General features: G+C 38.6%; 1 pseudogene across 1 annotated transcript; it reads left to right on the top strand.

The window, feature by feature from the left end:
• The first annotated feature begins 3,686 nt into the window (after positions 1–3,686).
• On the top strand, positions 3,687–6,598 carry LOC149158046 (putative GABA transporter 2; annotated as a pseudogene). Its single transcript, XR_016261657.1, has 7 exons — positions 3,687–4,154; positions 4,266–4,496; positions 4,602–4,699; positions 5,262–5,448; positions 5,617–5,747; positions 5,844–6,089; positions 6,167–6,598. The product of XR_016261657.1 is annotated as a putative GABA transporter 2 (transcript).
• The last annotated feature ends 302 nt before the right edge of the window (positions 6,599–6,900 follow it).

Consider the following 6,900-nt stretch of genomic DNA (forward strand, 5'->3'; position numbering starts at 1 on the left):
TATTGCAGAAGTAAAGATATTGCGTTCAACGATATTCGATGGAGCATTGACTTGGTTACAGAAATGTTTGACCAGGAGAAGAACGAAGCTCTGTTTAGACCAGTCTCTGAAAATGAACTTCTTGGAGTTATGAAATCCTTTAAGAAGGACAAATCCCCTGGACCAGACGGATGGACAATAGATTTCTTGATCCATTTTTTCGACCTCTTCAAAATGGATCTGCTCAGCATGGTGGAAGCTTCCAGATTATCGGGAAACATTCACAACCACACCACTTCCACTCTCATTGCTCTTATTCCAAAGAAGGGAGAGCCTGAATCTTTTCTGGATTTCAGGCCAATCTCTTTATGCAACATAACATTCAAGATTATTACAAAGATTATAGCAGAAAGATTTAAAGGGACGTTGGCATCCTGTCTCTCTCCTAATCAACATGTTTTTTTAAAAGGTCGTAATATTCTTGATGCCGTCGCCAGCACACAGGAGTGTTTACATTCTATGTCCTTGCATAGAACTGATGCTGCTATCATGAAAATCGATCTCTAGAAAGCATACGATGTATTGGACTGGGGATATTTGCAATGTCTCTTGGCGAAAATTGGTCTGAATCCTGACCCTATTCGATGGATAATGGCATGTATCGAAAATGTAAACTACGCTGTCATAGTTAATGGCATTCCCTCCCCCTTCTTTCGAGCGGAACGGGGCCTTCGATAGGGTTATCCACTGTCGCCTCTCCTCTTCATATTGGCCATGAATGCATTGAGTCTGCACATCAACCGCGGAGTGGAGGAAAAATCTTATGCTCCGGTAAAGATCTGTAAGCAAATATATATCTCTCATAACATGTTTGTCGACGACGTATTATTATTTGCAATGATGTCCAAAGCATCCTGGATGTGTATTAAGAATATTCTTGACTGTTTCCAAAGGGCCACTGGGCTTGTTATCAATAAGGCCAAATCGATCTTGTATCATAATGGAACCGACGAGGACATGACCTTATGGATTTCCCAGCTCTTTGGTATAGATACAAGATCATTGTCCGAAGGTATTAAGTATCTGGGTTTCCGCCTAAAAGCTAAGGCTTATTCAAAGAGAGATTGGAGATGGCTTGTTGAAAGATTTTTTAGTAAGATTTCGTTGTGGGAATACAGATCTTTATCGTTGGGAGGCAGAGTCGTCCTTACTCAAACAGTCTTGATGCAAATGTCGGTTTACTGGGCCCACCTTTATCTGCTCCCGGCCAGTATTATCCAGGGCATGAATAGGATTCCGCCAACTTTATTTGGGGGGCTAAAGCAGAAAGAGGTAAAATCCATCTGTCTAAATTGAATCACTTAACGTTGCCAAAAAAGTTTGGGGGCTGGGGTCTGATGGATGTAAGGATTTTCAGAAAAGCCCTGGTCTGTAAATCCTTATGGAGAGGAATCTTTGGCACAAATCCTTGGAGTGCAATTATTCACCAAAAGTATCAAAAAGGAAGATGCTTGGAGTTCTGGTTTAGGTTCGGCTCCATTGGAATAAAATAGGGGTCTGCAATTTGGCTCAGCTTCATGAGAATTTAGAAATATTTCTTTAACAATCTAAAATGGAGGATATTCTCTGGAAGGAAAATCTTCATTGGCCTCGATCCAATTGTTGGCTATAGGGGTAATCTTCAGGTTCCGGCTCCTCTTCTATTCTTCCTACACAGAATGGGTATTTTTACTTGGGACAGGATTATCGAGTAGTGGAGGGGCCATTCACCTTCATTGAAGGATGCAGATGACATTGGCCTTCCACAGGCCTTGCTTTCACTTTGGGATAACTTGAAGAACGCTCTTGTTGAAGGAGGCATGAAACGTGCCGAGACTGACGATCACGTGGTGTGGTCCTTATCTCACTCTCATTCTATTGCGACAGTAAAAGACATCTATTCTGATCTCGTCTCCAAAAATATTATGCCTTCAAGACAGATTTTTCTGGTATATTGGTGGAAACTTGGCTGTCCTCTCAAAGTGATTACCTTCTCATGGTTAGTTTTTTACAACAAGAATTTAACATGGGAAAACTTGAGGAAGAGGTCTTGGCACGGTCTCAGCAGATGTGTGTTATGCAATGCAGAGGAGGAGACAAACTATCATATGTTCTTCAAATGCGTGGCCGCCCAACAAATCTGGTATGAATTGGCTTCTTCTTTTTCTTTTCCTCACCTCAATTTTATTTTTGTCAATGCAGCTTTTGCTTGGTGGGAAAGACAAGAAGCATCTAAGCGTCCAATCCTTCCCATCACATTATGGTGTGTTTGGAAGTGGAGGAATTCAAAAATTTTTGAAGATTCAAACATCTCCTTCAAGTCTGTTATGTTTAGGTTCTTCGCTTTCTATCAATCCATTTGAAGATAGGTCAAAGGCTGGAGTTAGGTCTGGCGCAAAGAGCTTCGTATTTGTGGGTATCCAGGATCCTTTTTTGTCAGTTCCAGGTGGATGTTCCAGCCTGAGGCTTCGGGTTCCTCTCCTTTTGATCTTTTTGGTTTCATTTTGTCATCTTCCCATATCAGTAGCACATTTTGGCAAAATTGTTGATATATGTTTCATCATATGATTCTATATGATGCTCAATGTTCTTATTTTATATGTCTCTCAGCTATATGTCATATCTGTTTTCAGCAGTGGTCACCAATGTCAGGGGATCTTCTTTCTGTTATCCACACAACATGATGTATATATTGTTTCAATATAATATATTGCTTTTCTTTCTGAAAAAAAATTAGATTATTAATAGCAGTTTAATTGTTAAATTTTATTTCAGTGATCTTCAAATAAGACTTTAATTCAAAATTCTGAAAAGAAAAAATACCAGCAAAAAACCAAAGCGTCACACAACTAGATTACTGCATATTGAAGTCCCTCTGTCAGGCAATCTATGCGTATACGTAATCTGTCAAGCTAGATGTCATCACCATGAATATGTTTACAGGCATGTTGAGATTTAGCGGATTTGGAAAGTTACTCCCCATTTATTATAAAAGGGCACTCAATTATTCCGATAATATCTTAGAGAAAGAAGTGGAGCAAGACTCGTACGAATACATAGTGGGGTTCAAAGAATCAAGAATACAGAATTTGAAAATAAGGATGAATCAGTCATTGATAACGAATTTAGGTGTGTGTAGACAGGGGACTTGAACCCTCGCCGTCTATTATATAGGGCATGACTGTCTTTGCTGCAATTTGCAATTTTGTTGACTTACATGCATAATTCGAGTAATATTTACCCTAATCATTTTCTTCCGAGCATGGAGCTCTTGGCCAAACAGCCCCACGCTATCATTCTGAGGTTTGGCTCCTTCTCTGCTTGACAGGGATTCTTCATCTACAGGTAGGTATTCTTTTCTTAAAATGCTTTAATTCTCCTAAATTTTAGATTCGGAAATCGAATTTGCCATTCAGACACTCAATCTAGGAGAATTATTTATCCTCTGTATATGCCTGTGGTTTTTGTCCATGATTTTGTTGACACATTGGCAGATATTTAACGCCCTCACATGTGCACATTTTAAGCGCTGATTTAAGTTGCTTGGTCTCTGGCTTAGTGGTTGGGTCAGAGCACTGAAACCATGCAAACGGTTCAACTCTAAGGCTCTGGCTGATGTAGACCTTTCGTCAGGGTTGTCAAAAAAAGTTGGTTTCAGAGACTTAATTCCTGCTCCATATACCAAATTAATTTAAATAGATATTAATAGAATTCTTTTAATTTAGAATTAGGTTTAGTTTTTATTTCAGGCCAAATCCCTTTGGAAATTATTATTACTTAGTTGTGTTCATTCCATCCCACTGTTAATCTCCCCAAATACCCAGAGTTAGGTTTCTGGATTTCTTGGCATATTTGCAGGTGTTTAAGCTCCCAAAATGCAGAGTTAGGTTTTTGGATTTCTGTGACATATTTGAGGTGTTTGATATGAGTATCATTCTTGGTTTTTGCTCATCATTGGACCTCATGAGAAGTTTTCATTTAACTAATGGCTTATGTTTTTAAGCAGTCTAAAGGGATGACAACTAATGGCAATCGGTACTTTCCTTCACACTCGGAATTTGATTACATTAACTCAATTGAAGATGATACACATAGAGATGAAGATGCAGGCGCAGCGTTCGTCCTGCAGTCAAAGGGTATAATAATTATGGTTGTTTTTCACAACCTATCCCCACAGAATATGCAAAAGAACGTTTGTTTAATTATGAAATGATATAATTATTGAAGGGATTGTAGTTGGGATGCAGGGAATTGGTGGCATCCAGGATTTCACTTGACAACTGCAATTGTACGCCCAACAATTCTTACGCTCCCATACGCCTTTGGCGGGATGGGGTGGACATTTGGGCTCTTTTCCCTCACTGTGGCAGCTGCAGTCACCTTCTACTCCTATTTCCTCATGGCCAGAGTGCTTGATAATTGCGAGAAACAAGGTCGTCGCCACATTCGATTCCGTGAACTGGCAAGCGATATCCTTGGTAGGTAATAAGATCGCCACAACTCTGTTAATGTGGGCATGATTTTCACAATTCTCTGTGGTTTCCAATGGCTAAAAACACCAATTAATGGAATGGTTTGTGCAGGGTCTGGATGGATGTTTTATTTTGTCGTTTCGATTCAGACAACGATCAATATGGGGGTGGGAGTTGGATGCATCCTACTGGGTAGTGAGTGTATACAGGTAGGTACAACTCAGCTTTGGTAATATGTATGGGATTTGTCACAATTTTGTCTGGATAACATTTTTAGTGATTTGAAAAAAATAAATTAAAAGATTTGAATTGTTTCTATCAATGGTGGAAATGGAAATGGATTTAGCTTTCTGAAGACTTTCTGAAACATTTAAAATTTTGAAACCAGATTTCCAAAAAATTCTGAAACTTGATCACTGTATCTTGGATTTCCCAAAAATTCCTGTCAAATTTTGTCAAAATCGTGCTAGAAAAACCATTCCTTTCTGAACATTCCTTTCCCAACGAAAACCTTGCCTGTTTACACTACGCTATATGTATTTTGCTAAGCAATTAGTTAGTTTAAAACTTTTCTGTTGTAGAGATTTTGTATGTGAAAGGGAAGATGTTGATATTCTAGAGTTAATATGTCTCTGTTATAGCAAAACTAATAATGCTTTCTCCTTTGAGTACTTGTATCATTAAATCTCATGATATATGCAACATTAACTTTCATTTTCATTTCTCAACCTATTTCTTCATGATTTATAGGACTTCCCTGTTTTATTGCAGATCATGTACAACAATTTGGATAGCAGTGGCCAGCTTAAGCTGTATCACTTTATAATCATCGTAGCTCTGGTTATGATATTTCTCTCTCAGCTACCATCATTTCATTACCTCCGTCACATCAATTTAGCATCTTTGGTTTTGTGTTTGGCTTATAGTTTGACCGTGACCATTGCATGTATATTAGCAGGTGAGTTGAAAAATCTGGTTGTTATTTGGTTATGAATTTGTTTTAATGTGAAGCCTTGGTGTATAGGAGTGAAAGGGTTTCATCTCAGCAGTGGGTTTCCTCTCTTGAGCAATAAACTTGATCTGTTTTTTAATGTTCTATAAGATTCTAATAGAGGGTAAATGGCAGGCACGTCGAGTGAAGCCCCAAGTAAGGATTATTCAATCAAAGGTTCAACCCTCACTAGGGTATTCAATGCCTTCAGTTCCATGTCAATTCTGGGAACTATATTTGGCAACGGTATTCTTCCAGAGATACAGGTGATAAATTATCAGTGTAACTTTATTTCGATACAATGATGAATCTTTTATTATCAAATATGCACTTTAGGGGTATAATGGAATACAAAAATGCAGGCCACGCTCGCTCCTCCTGCAACAGGCAAGATGTTCTAGGGATTATGCATTTGCTACGGAGTAATTTCTGTGACATTTTACAGTTGGCAGTGACAGGGTATTGGGCGTTTGGTAACAATGCCAAGTCTAACGTATTGAAAAGTATCATGCCAGATGAAGGCCCAACTCTCGCGCCCACTTGGCTCTTAGCCTTATCAATAGGCTTCATACTTTTACAGCTATTTGCAATAGCATTGGTAATGCACTGCCTATAAATATTCTCACTTTTTCTTTTGGCTAAAATGAAGTGCCACTTATAAAATATATGTTGCGTTTGATTGAAGGTGTATTCCAAGTGGCCTATGAAATAATGGAGAAGCAATCAGCAGATGTCAAGCAGAGCATATTTGCAATGAGAAACTTGCTTCCTAGACTGGCTCTGAGGTCTCTGTACATAATAGTTTGTGCTTTCATTGCAGCCATGCTGCCTTTCTTTGGAGACATTAATGCACTGGTAGGGGCCATTGGTTTCATACCTTTGGACTTCATCCTTCCCATGTTACTATACAACATGAGTTTCAAGCCACCTCGTAATTCTGCCACTTACTGGATCAACAACGCCATTATGGTGGTATTCACAGGCGTTGGAATTATGGGTACCATATCCTCAGTCCGGCAGATAACCATCGATGCAAAACGCTTCAAACTTTTCAGCAGTGATGCATTTGACTGATGATACAGAGTTAATAGAACTTTGGAATTCCTTACTGTAACACTGCAACATGAAAATTGAATTTGAATGACTTTGTGAAAATAAAACAAATACAAAGTTAATAGAAATTTGGATTCCCTACTATAACACTGCAACATGAAATTGAATTTTTGTGAAAAATAAAACAAATACAAAGTTAATAGAAATTTGGATTCCCTACTATAACACTGCAACCTGAAATTGAATTTGAATCGAAAATAAACAAAATAGTTTTCTTGTTCGTTATTGGTTGGCTTGATTACTGAACCTTGGGGAAAAATTACTATGTTGCACTGGTTTTGGCGACGGGGAACGGTGGGAACGAGT

This window comes from Pinus tabuliformis, chromosome 5_2 (genome assembly GCF_031772625.1).
Source record: "Pinus tabuliformis cultivar Carrire ecotype Pingquan chromosome 5_2, CPIR1, whole genome shotgun sequence".
Classification (NCBI taxonomy): domain Eukaryota; kingdom Viridiplantae; phylum Streptophyta; class Pinopsida; order Pinales; family Pinaceae; genus Pinus; species Pinus tabuliformis.